Genomic DNA, 13965 nt, shown 5'->3' on the forward strand with positions numbered 1-13965 from the left:
TGTCCCTAATTGGCCATAGCAGAGAAGGTAACCTAAGTTACAACATGGCAGCTCCCATTGTTATATAGACAGTAAAACTTTATGCTTATTTTGTCAATATTCATACAACTAATGAAACTTTAAAAAAAAGTATCTTCGTGTTATTCTCAGACTATTCTTTTCTTTGACTGAAACTGGATCATTCTATCTAGCATTTATTTAGTGTCTAAATTAACTGCAAATCACCACCTTGTCCATCTGTCACTAGCTGCCATTGATTGCTTTGTCAGTTAAACTTGGGCCAAGGTAGATTTACCAATCAGCAACACTGTATATTCTGAGATTTGCATGGGGAGGGGTATATACAAATGACCTATTTTGGGATTAAATTAGATTTGAAAAAACATGTGTAATATTTATATTAGTATCTTGGAGCTGTCCTTTCTGATGTCCCTGTAGAATTCAACAAATGGTTTTTGACCTGAATCTCCCAACTAAATACAACATAACCTTCTTAAAACCAATGTTATACAATATTTATTCTTTTATGCTACTGTTTGACTGTATAATTTTTGAGTCTAAAGATAATCATTAGCATATGTTGACGCTCCATTGGCAGTACAACAATATCTGATAAATAGAAATAAATTCAATCATTTCTTCTTATGTTCAGCTTTTTTTATTTCCAACCTACAGGAGCTGTGACAGTTTTCTAATCAAACAAATTTACTTTTAGATATGGTCTGAATCACCATAATGACAAGGGATAAAAAAAACAATAATGAAGGATATAGAAAACATCTCATTGGTGTAGCAACATAGAAGGTGATTTATTTTTTACGTTGTAGAAGCCTGATTCTGCTGTAACATTGCGGTTCTTTTTCATCAATATGCTATGTTCTGTCTCCATGGAAATCTCTATAAAAAAAAAATATCAAATGTTAAAGCGGCAAGGAAGAAAGGCAGCAAGGGGTTTTCTTTAAAGGGACAGCAAACTCTGACAAGTGCATTTAAATGTGGATGAGTGTAACAACCACTAAATATTTCTGCATGAAGGTTTAGAAAACTTAAAGGGACATTCCAGCCAAAATTTATATCCACATAGATGCATTTCAGTTTTGAATAAAATAATTTTTGTAATATACATGTTTAGCAAAAATGCTTCTTATTAAAACTATAGCTGTTTCAAAGGTGTATTTATGTATGCACCGTGCACCAGCATTTTAAACACAACTCTTGTTCATAGAGCCTAGGTGGTTGTTCAATCTGGTAATGACTCCATTTGTTAATTGCTGACACGACAAAAGCCCCACAGACGCTCAGAGCAGCTGCAGTATTTAAAATGCTTGTGCACTGAGAATATCTAGCTTCTAATAAAAGTGATAACTTTTACTAAGAAGCAATTTTACCAATAAATGTATATTGCAAATATGTTTCTATTCAAAGATATAATTCATCTATGTGTATTTAAATTTTGACTGGAATGTCTCTTTAAATTGGCATCCCTCTATTTTAAAAACAGCTTCACTTGTTCCATATTTAGGATTTTTTGAACAGCTGTAGAAGACAATTCCCAGATTTTAATGAGACTGAAAAAGTGGGGTAATAATATTTGTAATAATATTACTACATATTTCCTATGTCCCCTGGATTTTGCATGATTTATGGCCTCAGGTAGTATAGACAGCCTTAAAGAACTGTTCAAGAGCATCAGAAATACCCAGATATTCAGGTATTTTAAGCAATTGAAACAGGTGCCCCCTGCAGGTTGGACTTTTTTAGGCAGCTGTCTACTCTGGCCAGTGGGAAATACATCCCTAATGGCACTTGTCACTAATACAGTGGTTTTCTCATTGTGACCAATTAGCATTCTGCAAAGAGTTGTTCAATAAGGAGTTTGAGTTGATTTTGATAGCAACTTGCCCCAACAGAATAGTGCAGAAGAAGAGGTGGGGGGTAATGGGTTGAAACATGGTGTATACTGTTACAATTTAAAAAATAATTTTGTCTTTTTTAATGGAGGCACTGCCCTAGCTATGCCTGTGACCACACCCAGTTTCAGATTACAATTTGTCATGCCAAAAAAATAAAAACTTGAAAAACATTTTGTTAGAAAATGTAGGGTTTATCTATCCTTTGAAATGCTATTTTTGTTCTTTTAAATACAATTGTGGTTTCACTAAGTAAAAAGATTTACAATGAAACACTTTCCTCATTTCAATAATTCTGTCACAATGTGTGAGTGATTTTATAACTGTGAAAAGTTTAACCTTTAATTACATGGCACCTTGTATTTAGCTAAAGCAATTTGATACAAGTTAATGGACAATTTATACGCCATTAAAGATGTACTTTCACTAAATGAGACTTGCAGAAGGACATTGATAGATCATGTAAAATGTCTTTACAAAACCTTTAATGTCAGGTTTTATAATCTTTATCATTAGTGGACCACTCAGTTAGTATACCTGACTTTTGCCTAGATTACGAGTGGATCACTATCGTTAGTGTGAGGAGCGTAGACGCGTTCACGAGATCACAGTGTTCTTTAAGCTCAAATCCATATTACAAGTTGCACGCTGTTAAATTTAGAGCACAAACTCGCTGTTATTTACGCTCCCTATATTTTCTATGAGTAGCGTTGAGCAGTAATGATGCTATTGCTCAAACACAATCGCATTGAATGCTCAAACTTTTTCCGTGATCTATAAGGTCATGTTAAGAGTTTGTCCAGAGGAAACAGTTGCATTAAACTACACTATTAACCTCTAAATCGTCACCCACCACATCGCAAACTACCTCTCTACACCCCCAAACCCCCAACACCCACCGCAAAACTAACTACCTGTAAAAAAAATTAAAAATTACCTGAATAATTAAAAAAAATATCCTAACATTACTTAAAAAACCCCTACCATTATTAAAAAAAAAACAAGAAAAAAAACTTAACATTACGCAAAATAAAAAAATACTAACATTACAAAAACGATTCAAGTAGATGGTAATGTGTGATGATCGAGCTTCAAATTTTCCAATATTAGAGGCCAAATTCCTCTTTCCAAAATAACAACAAAATTAAAACTAATAATATATGCTACTAACAGGAACAAAAATAGTACAGAGAAATTGCATATACATTTCAGTATGATCAAAATATTCTTTCTCTCGGACCCGTAAATGTGATGGTTTAATGCAATCTCTGTTACAAATCAAACTTAACAGTAGCAACAAAGAACATAAAACATACATTTAAACCAAAAATAAATTATAAAAGAGTGTAAGAAATTAAAAAAAAAAGGCTATGAAGTTATTACCTCTTGTTCCTGCGAACCACTCCTCGCCCCCTGTGTTGTCTAAGGGGTGCATGCACCACTTGCCCTGTAAGTTAGCTGTCAGGAGGAATGAGCTGTTACGAAATGGATCTAAAATCCTGGTCCAAATATCTCTGGGTAGGCTTAAAGGTAGGGTTCCCACTTTGTAATACATTTCTTTATTCTATTATCTATATCACCCCTTACGTCTGTTTATTCCCATAGTAATTGTGAATGTACTCTGGATCTTAGGGCCGAGAAGGGAGGGGGCTTATTATGGATACAGAAGCGAAATATAAGCTGTCTGGCCAGAAGAGTCACTAAATGTATGAACAGTAGAGATTCTTCTCTTAAGTTGTCTTGATCTAGGAATAGGATGTGTGTTAGGGTCAGTGTCACTTTGTATTTGCCGATCTTAGTAAGCCAGTAGGAGACCTTTCCCCAATAGCTCTGGAGTTTAGGGCAGCGCTATAGAAGATGAACAATGTCAGGGGAAGGCATTTGGCATTTGGTACAGATATCTTGTGCTCCCGGGACCATTTGGCACGCAGTATGTGAGTAATATAGGCTAAATGCATTAATCTGGTGTGGGATTCTCTTATATTCCCTGAAAATTACCCCACCTAGCCTCCATTTGGACACCAGAATTGTGTTTGTGATGGGCAACTATGAGGGAATAGATGTGTGATATAGAGTGTATGCCATGCCGAGCGAGAGAACATAGGAATGTAACTTGCATGTTGGATCCACACTCCAGGCCTTTAGCTTTAAGGGAATTAAAATAGTGCCTACTTTGAAAGTATGCAACATTATCTCTAGCTACTAGGTCATGTTTGTCTCAACTCTTGGAAGGAGTATAGATGTTGTGTGACTCGGTTTACCAGATTTGAGATGTTGGATATGCCTTTTTCCTTCCATTATTGGAAGGTAGGTGTAGAGAATCCTGGAACAAAATCCAGGTTGCCCATAAGAGGGAGAAATTTACTGAGGTGTTGTGGTACATCCCACATTCTGCATAACCTGGCCCAGGCCCTCAATGGCTCCCTAAACAAAATATTTTGGCCAATGTGTCTTGGAAGGGAAGTGGTATGTGGGAGAAAGTCAAGGTTTGTAGTTCTAGTTTGGGCTCCCCATAAAGTCAGTATTTGCTAGCCAGTCTATGACTAATTTTGCCAGAGTGGCCCAGTTATATCATGTTATGTTAGGTAGTTTTAGACCCCCCTTAGATACTGAAAGTGACAGTTTCAACCCACTAATCTGTTTCTTTTTTTCCCCTCCAGATAACATTTGATATGAGAGATATAAGCGTTTGCGTGTCTCAGTGAGAGAGTAAGAGTGGTAACATTTGCAGGGGGTATAGAATTTTTGGAAGGGCCAGCATTTTGACCAGGTTTATCCTGCCAATGAGCGGGACTGGAAGTCTATCCCAACTGTGTAAGAGGTTCTTTATTTCTTTGATGCTTTTTGGGAAATTTAAGTTATATGAGATTGGGATTAGTGTGTAAATTAATGCCTAGGTATTTAAAGTATCCATCCGTGGTTCTAAGACCAAACTGGCCCACAGATAGGCCTTGGGTATTATGGAGCCAGATCACCTCTGACTTGTCAACATTAATTTTGTAGCCTGTAAAGGATCCAAATCTTATAAAGATGTCCAGAAGTCAGGGGATCTCAGTCTCCGGGTCAGTCAGGTAGAGGAGAAGGTCATCAGCGTATAGTGATAATGGGTCGTATGGTTACCTATCCGTAGTCCCTCGCATTGTTGGCAAATGTAGCAGGCTAGTGTAGCAAATGTAGCAGGCTCACGATGTTGAAAAGGAGGGGGGACAGTGGACATCCCTGTCTGGTATCTCTCTCCAAAGTGAAGGAGGGGGAAGTCCTGTCATTGATGATTAGGGATGCTAGGGGGTGATTATATAAGTTGTGAATTGCCTGTAGGAAGTGTCCTGTGTTTCCAAAGTGGTACAGAGCGATGTAAAGGTGTTCCCATTCTATTCTATCAAATGCCTTCTCCGCATCAACTGCTAGGAGAAAGGCGTCCGACAGCGATGATGTGGGGGTTCTCTGACGATTATGCTAGAAATATGAAATGACTGCTAGGGTCTTTTGATTTTTTCTGACCGAGGTGCAGGACTTCATGAAGCTGGTTTGGTCATCATGGATGATGTGTCCTAGTAAGTTGGTTAAACGATCAGCAAGAATCTTTTGTATACAGTTTGTAATCACTGTTTAGGAGTGAAATTGGTCTGTAGGAGGAGGGTAAAGTAGGATCTCGGTCAGGTTTAGGGAGAACACAAATGTGTGCGGCTACAAATTCATCACTGGGTATAATTTTTCCTGTCAGAAATTCAGTGTATAGGTGGGCCAGAACCGGGGAGAGTTCAGACTTAAGGGACTTATAGTATTCTATAGGGATCTGGTCAGGTCCGGCAGCCTTGCCTATCTTAGCCTATTGTATGGCTTTGCAGACCTCAGACATGTGAATCCGGCATTTAAGGAGGATCTCTGATAGTCATTCAATTTTGGGACCTGTATCTCACTCCATAATTTTGAAGGCTCATGTCGCTCTATAGGCTGACCCCTGTATAGGGTTTAATAATAATCAACAAATTCTGCTAGGATGTCTGCTGTGTCAGTTTTAAGGCCAGTGTTTGATTGGATGGCGGGTATTATCGATCTTGGAGTTATGGCTTTAACTGCTCTGGCTAGGATTTTCCCAGTTTTATTCCCGTGACGATAAAACCACCCTTGTCTGTGTGCGTTAAAGAGAGCGTCTTGGTGATGTAGATACGAATCTCTCTCCAGTTTAAGATTATAATAAGTTAGTCTTTTATCTTTTGTGGGGGAATTTAAGTAGGTGTTGCATGCTGTTGTCAGTCTGTTCAAAAGTTGAGAGGAATTATGAGTACTGGTTTTGTTGTATTGGGATGTAAATGAGGTGATCTGGCCCCGCATGACCGCTTTTGAGGTATGCCAAAACAGGTTAAAAAACAAACACTAAATTACAGAAAATAAAAAAAAAATTACACGAAGTTTAAACTAATTACACCTAATCTAAACCCCCTAATAAAATAAAAAAGCCCCACAAAATAATAAAATTCCCTACCCTATACTAAATTACAAATAGCCCTTAAACGGCATTGCCCTAAAGTAATCAGCTCTTTTACCTGTAAAAAAAGAAATACAACCCCCCAACATTAAAACCCACCACCCACACACCCAACCTTACTCTAAAACCCACCCAATCCCCCCTTAAAAAAACCTAACACTAACCCCTTGAAGACCACCCTACCTTGAGCCGTCTTCACCCAGCCGGGCAGAAGTGGACACCTGATCCGGGCAGAAGAGGTCCTCCATCCGGGCAGAAGTCTTCATCCGATCCGGGCAGAAGAGGTCCTCCATCAGGGCAGAAGTCTTCATCCAAGCGGCATCTTCTATCTTCTTCCATCTGACGAGGAGCGGCTCCATCTTGAAGACATCCGACGTGGAGCATCCTTCCTGGCCGACGGACTAACGACGAATGAAGGTTCCTTTAAATGACGTCATCCAAGATGGTGTCCCTTGAATTCCGACTGGCTGATAGAATTCTATCAGCCAATCGGAATTAAGGTAGGAAAAATCCTATTGGCTGATGCAATCAGCCAATCGGATTGAAGTTCAATCCGATTGGCTGATCCAATCAGCCAATAGGATTGATCTTGCCTTCTGTTGGCTGTTCCAATCAGCCAATAGAATGCAAGCTCAATCCTATTGGCTGATGCAATCAGCCAATAGGATTTTTCCTACCTTAATTCCGATTGGCTGATAGAATTCTATCAGCCAATCGGAATTCAAGGGACGCCATCTTGGATGACGTCATTTAAAGGAACCTTCATTCGTCGTTAATCCGTCGGTCAGGAAGGATGCTCCACGCCGGATGCCTTCAAGATGGAGCCGCTCCTCGTTGGATGGAAGAAGATAGAAGATGCCGCTTGTTTTTTTGTACTTTAGCTAATTTAATTTAATTTAGGTAGTTGTATTTAATTTAGTTAATTTATTTAATTATAGTGTAGTGTTAGGTGTTAGTGTAACTTAGGTTAGGTTTTATTTTACAGGTAAATTTGTATTTATTTTAGCTAGGTAGTTATTAAATAGTTAATAACTATTGAATAACTATTCTACCTAGTTAAAACAAATACAAAGTTGCCCGTAAAATAAAAATAAATCCTAAAATAGCTACAATGTAATTATTAATTATATTGTAGCTATCTTAGGGTTTATTATATAGGTAAGTATTTAGTTTTAAATAGGAATAATTTAGTTAATAATAGTAATATTATTTAGATTTATTTAAATAATATTTAAGTTAGGGGGGTGTTAGGGTTAGGGTTAGACTTAGGTTTAGTGGTTAATAACTTTATTAAAGTGGCGGCGATGTTGCCGGCGGCAGATTAGGGGTTAATACATTTGTGGGCTATGGCGGTTTAGGGGTTAATACTAGAATAGGTTAATTGCGGTGTGGGCTATGGCGGTTTAGGGGTTAATACTCGAATAGGTTTATTGCGTTGTGGGCTATGGCGGTTTAGGGGTTAATACTAGAATAGGTTTATTGCGGTGGGGGATTGCGGTTGACAGGTAGATAGACATTGCACATGCGTTAGGTGTTAGTATATTTTTGCAGGCATATTCGGGAGTTACGGTGCTCCCATACTCAGTGCAAGGCCTGCTACGGCTGTCTGTTATGGCGAGGTAAAAATGGAGTAAGATTTCTCCATTTTCTCCACATAAGGCCTTGCACTGGATATTGGATACCGATTTACGGCGCGGTCCCATGTTAGCCTATGGGAGTAAAAATTGTGAGCAACGGGTGAAATATACGGCCGTAACTTGTATGCTACGCCGTATATGTGATACCAAAACAGCGCAAAAACCGGCGTTGCCGGCTTTTGAGGGCGACGCTCAATATGTAATGGAGGCCTAGATTATGAGTTATGCATTAGGGTAAAAAAGCAGCGGTCCTAACGCTGCTTTTTTACGCCCGCTGGTATTACGAGTCTTGAAGGTTTAGGTGTACCGCACACCTTTTTGGCCTTACCGCAAAACGACTTACGTAAACTTCGTAAAGTCTTTTTTCTATGGGACTTCCATAGCGCCGGTATTACGAGTCTGTCCTGGGAGGCCAAAAAGTGAGCAGTAAACCCTACCCTGTCAAAAGTCCTAACGCATTTAAAAGTCAGTAGTTATGAGTTTTATGGTACAACGCCGTAGCATAAAACTCATAACTAAAGTGCTAAAAAGTACACTAACACCCATAAACTACCTATTAACCCCTAAACCAAGGCCCTTGCGCATCGCAAATACTAAAATAAATTTTTTAACCCCTAATCTGCCGCTCCGGACACCGCCGCCACCACCTACATTATATTTATGAACCCCTAATCTGCTGACCCCAACATCGCTGCCACCTACATTATATTTATTAACCCCTAATCTGCCGCCCAAATGTCGCCGCCACCTACCTACACTTATTAACCCCTAATCTGCTGCCCCCAACGTAGCCGCCACTATAATAAACATATTAACCCTTAAAACGCCACACTCCCGCTTCGCAAACATTAGTTAAATATTATTAACCCCTAATCTGCTGTCCCTAACATCGCCGCCACCTACCTACATTAATTAACCCCTAGTCTGCTGCCCCCGTCGCCACCACTATATTAACGTTATTAACCCCTAAACCTAAGTCTAACCCTAAACCTAACACCCACTAACTTAAATATAATTTAAATAAATCTAAATAAATATTCCTATCATTAACTAAATAATTCCTATTTAAAACTAAATACTTACCTATAAAATAAACCCTAAGCTAGCTACAATATAACTAATAGTTAGATTGTAGCTAGCTTAGGATTTATTTTTATTTTACAGGCAAGTTTGTATTTATTTTAACTAGGTAGAATAGTTATTAACTAGTTATTAACTATTTAATAACTACCTAGCTAAAATAAATACAAATTTACCTGTAAAAAAAATACAAACAACCCCCCCCCCAACAGTAAAACCCACCACCCACACAACCAACCCCCCAAATAAAATACTATCTAAATAAAACTAAGCTCCCCATTGCCCTGAAAAGGGCATTTGGATGGGTATTGCCCTTAAAAGGGCAGTTAGCTCTTTTGCCACCCAAACCCTAATCTAAAAAATAAAACCCACCTAATACACCCTTAAAAAAAACTAACACTAATCCCCTGAAGATCGACTTACCGGGAGACGTGGTCCTCCAGACGGGCAGAAGTCTTCATCCAAGCCGGGCAGAAGTGGTCCTCCAGATGGGCAGAAGTCTTCATCCAAGCCGGGCAGAAGTGGTCCTCCAGACAGGCAGAAGTCTTCATCCAGACGGCATCTTCTAGCTTCATCCATCCGGCGCAGAGCGGGTCCATCTTCAAGACATCCGACATGGAGCATCCTCTTCTGGCGACGACTATAACAAAATGAAGGTACCTTGGATTGAGCTCACATTCTATTAACTGTTTCAATCAGCCAATAGAATGTGTGCTCAATCCTATTGGCTGATTGGATCAGCCAATAGGATTGCACTTAAATCCTACTGGCTGATTGCATCAGCAAATAGGATTTTTTCTACCTTAATTCCGATTGGCTGATAGAATTCTATCAGCCAATCGGAATCTAAGGGATGCCATCTTGGATGACGTCACTTAAAGGTACATTCATTCTGTTTTAGTCGTCGCCAGAAGAGGATGCTCCGCATCGGATGTCTTGAAGGTGGACCCGCTCCGCGCCGGATGGATGAAGATAGAAGATGCCGTCTGGATGAAGACTTCTTCCCGTCTGGAGGACCACTTCTGCCCGGATTGGATGAAGACTTCTGCCTGTCTGGAGGACCACTTCTGCCCGGCTTGGATGAAGACTTCTGCCCATCTGGAGGACCACTTCACCCAGCTTGGATGAAGACGTCTCCCGGTAAGTCGATCTTCAGGGGGTTAGTGTTAGGTTTTTTAAGGGTGTATTGGGTGGGTTTTATTTTTTAGATTAGGGTTTGGGCAGCAAAAGAGTTAACTGCCCTTTTAAGGGCAATGCCCATCCAAATGCCTTTTTCAGGGCAATTGGGAGCTTAGGTTTATTTAGATAGTATTTTATTTGGGGGGTTGGTTGTGTGGGTGGTGGGTTTTACTGTTGGGGGGGTTGTTTGTATTTATTTATTTTTACAGGTAAAAGAGCTGATTACTTTGGGGCACTGCCCCGCAAAAGGCCCTTTTAAGGGCTATTGGTAGTTTAGTTTAGGCTAGGGTTTTTTTTTAATTTTGGGGGGGGGGGCTTTTTTATTTTAATAGGGCTATTAGATTAGGTGTAATTAGTTTACATTTCTGTAATTTGTTTATTATTTTCTGTAATTTAGTGGGGGGGGTTGTACTCTAATTTAATTTAGGTAATTGTATTTAATTTAGTTAATTTATTTAATTATAGTGTAGTGTTAGGTATTTATTTTAGCTAGGTAGTTATTAAATAGTTAATAACTATTTAATAACTAGTCTACCTAGTTAAAATAAATACAAACGTGCCTGTTAAATAAAAATAAATCCTAAGCTAGCTACAATGTAACTATTAGTTATATTGTAGCTAGCTTAGGGTTTATTTTATAGGTAAGCATTTAGTTTTAAATAGGAATTATTTAGTTAATGATAGGAATATTTATTTAGATTTATTTCAATTATATTTAAGTTAGTGGGTGTTAGATTTAGGGTTAGACTTAGGTTTAGGGGTTAATAACTTTAATATAGTGGCGGTGACGTTAAGGGAGGCAGATTAGGGGTTAATAATATTTAACTAATGTTTGCGAGGCGGGAGTGCGGCAGTTTAGGGGTTAATATGTTTATTTTAGTGGCGGCGATGTTGGGGGTGGCATATTAGGGGTTATTAAGTGTAGGTAGGTGGCGGTGACATTGGGGGTGGCAAATTAGGGGTTAATAAATATAATGTAGGTGGCGGTGATGTTTGGGGCAGCAGATTAGGGGTTCATAAGTATAATGTAGGTGGCAGCCGTGTCCAGAGCGGCAGATTAGAGGTTAATAAGTATAATATAGGTGTTGGCGATGTCCGGGGTGGCAGTTTAGGGGTTAATAAGTGTAAGATTAGGGGTGTTTAGACTCGGGGTTCATGTTAGGGTGTTAGGTGTAAACATAAATTTTATTTCCCCATTGGAATCAATGGGACTGCGTTAGTGAGTTTTACGCTGCTTTTTTGCAGGTGTTAGACTTTTTTTTAGCCGGCTCTCCCCGTTGATTCCTATGGGGAAATCGTGCACGAGCAGGTTACACCAGCTCACCACTGACTTAAGCAGCGCTGGTATTGGAGTGCGGTAATGAGCAAAATTTTGCTCAACACTCACTTCTTGTCTTTTAACGACAGGTTTCTGAAAACTCGTAATACCAGCGCTGTAGGTAAGTGAGTAAGTAAGTTAGCACCGCACAGCCTCTAACGCAAAACTCGTAATCTAGGTGTAAGTTTGGCCGGGTACAGTTGGTTGCAGAGGGGGGAGAAATCTCTCAGTTTTTTTGCCACTTTCCCTGAGAAGTCCTGGAAAATTAGCAGTCTATTGCCATCATATTAATAATAAAGAAGATTTCCCGCCTCCAATAGGTAAATTAAAATACCTTTATTCGCTTATATAGGGTCCATAATACAGCAACAGCAACAATGTTTCAAACCAGAAATTTGTTCTTAGGCATATTGCCATCATATGTCAGGTCTTTCTTTGATCTATAAGCATGGAGCAATGCCAATTTCTCCTGGTAGCATAAACATTTGAAAATCGCCTGACGTGGTTGGATGTTGAGTTGTCTGACAGAGCTATCTGGGCCCAGTCTATGGGTGCTTTCAATGGCCAAAGGTAAGGTGTCTTTGTCCAGGTCTAGTAGTTTAGGCAGTGGTAGGGCCACAAACTCTAAAAGGTCCTTGTTCTTTATGGATTCTGGAATACAGACTACCCGGAGGTCGTTGCGCCATGACAAGTTTTTCAGGTTATCTAGCTTTTCTTGCAGCTGCAGGGTTTGTTGTGTCAAGCGGGTGATGATGATGTTATTTTCAGTTTGTCGGTCTTCTACATCCGAAATCCTCTGTTCCGCAGCATAGAGTCTTGAGGAAAATTGGCAAACTTCTGAAGTCAGAGTGTCCATGCCTGACTGCAAGGTCTCCATCTTTGGAAGGAAAAAACTTTAAGTTCTTGCATGTGTGGGTGTGTATACGTGGAAGGGGATTCCCTTTTGGGGGATTTCTACCATGTGGCGTGTTTTCTTGTCTGCTTGTTTTGCGCGAGCAGCCATTACAAGATCAGGCGGAGAAGATAGCTTCTTGAAATATTTATCTACCTTCATAAGGTCTTAGAATATAAAGAGGGCTTATGCAGTTGTTTTGATGCCCAGGTTCTCCAATTATGTCTTCTTACATTTTTACCAATCTCACACTCAAGTTCCTTGCTTTCTATAAGATGTGCATTCTTTAGTAATAAGAGGGTAATAGAAGAGGGTCAGGCACCAAAAATAAATAAAAGTGAGAGCTATTCTGGGTGTCGTGTAATGCCAGGTTGCAGTGATCCCTATATGTGCAGAATTCCTGTGTTGTGGTCTGTAGTACTCTGTGTAGCACTGCTGTGTTATTTTAGAGTCCCTTCTTTACTTCTCACTCCTTCCTCCTCTCTCTTTCTCTATCTTTGGCTGTCCTTTTTACCCTCTCAATTGACTGTTGTCTCCTGCTGTAGGTCTCTGTTAGGCATTCTCCGGTCCGCTACAGCTGTGGGGTTGAAGCGCCGCGTGGCGTTTTGGCCATTATCCAAGATGGAGCCGGGTACAGGGCTCAGGCAGTTATGTGCTTCAGCGTGGGCTGGGGGTCGATGGAAGCTCCCCACACAAACAACCCGGCGGTTAGGATCAGCGTGTGTTCCCCAGGCAGAATATGTTGCTCATGGGGTAAATACGTGGGGGCTACTGGGTGCTGAGGTGTTTTAGTGCAGCTCGATGTGCAGTGCGATCAAAGGAAGCTGCCACCCGGTAGCTCCAGCCACTGGAAGTCTTCAGTACACTCTTTAGAGTAGTATTTTTTTGGGGGGTGGCTTGGTAAATTAATGTTGGAAGGTTGTAGTGTTTTTTTCACAAAAAGAGCTGATACACGTTAGGGCAATGCCCTACATAAGACCACTTTAAGGGCTATATTTGTAGTTTAGTGTTAGAATATATATATTTTGTGGGGTTTTAGAATGAGAATAACCTTTTTTATTTTTGGTAATTTGTTTGTTATTTTTTGTAATGTTATGTTTTTTTTATTTTTAAAGTAATGTTCTTTTTTTTTAAAAAAAGCTATGTTTTTTTTTTTTTAAGTATGAAGGTTTTTTTTTTTTTTATAAAGGTAAGATTAGTTTTTTTAATTTTTCATGTAAATTTTTATTTTTGTAAAGGTAGTTTTTTGTAAAGCTTTGCGGTAGGGGTATGGTGGTTTAGGGGTTAATAGTGTAGAAGGGTAGTTTAAGATGTGGAGGTTGCAGTTTAGGAGTTAATAGTGTAGGTTGCTTTGCAATGCGGGAGAGTGGTGGTGGCGATTTAGGGGTTAATAGTGTAAAAGCTTAATTTGCAATGTGGGGGTGGCGGTTTAGGGGTTAATAGTGATTCTGGTTAGCATG

The sequence above is a fragment of the Bombina bombina genome, chromosome 6 (genome assembly GCF_027579735.1).
Source record: "Bombina bombina isolate aBomBom1 chromosome 6, aBomBom1.pri, whole genome shotgun sequence".
NCBI lineage: Eukaryota > Metazoa > Chordata > Amphibia > Anura > Bombinatoridae > Bombina > Bombina bombina.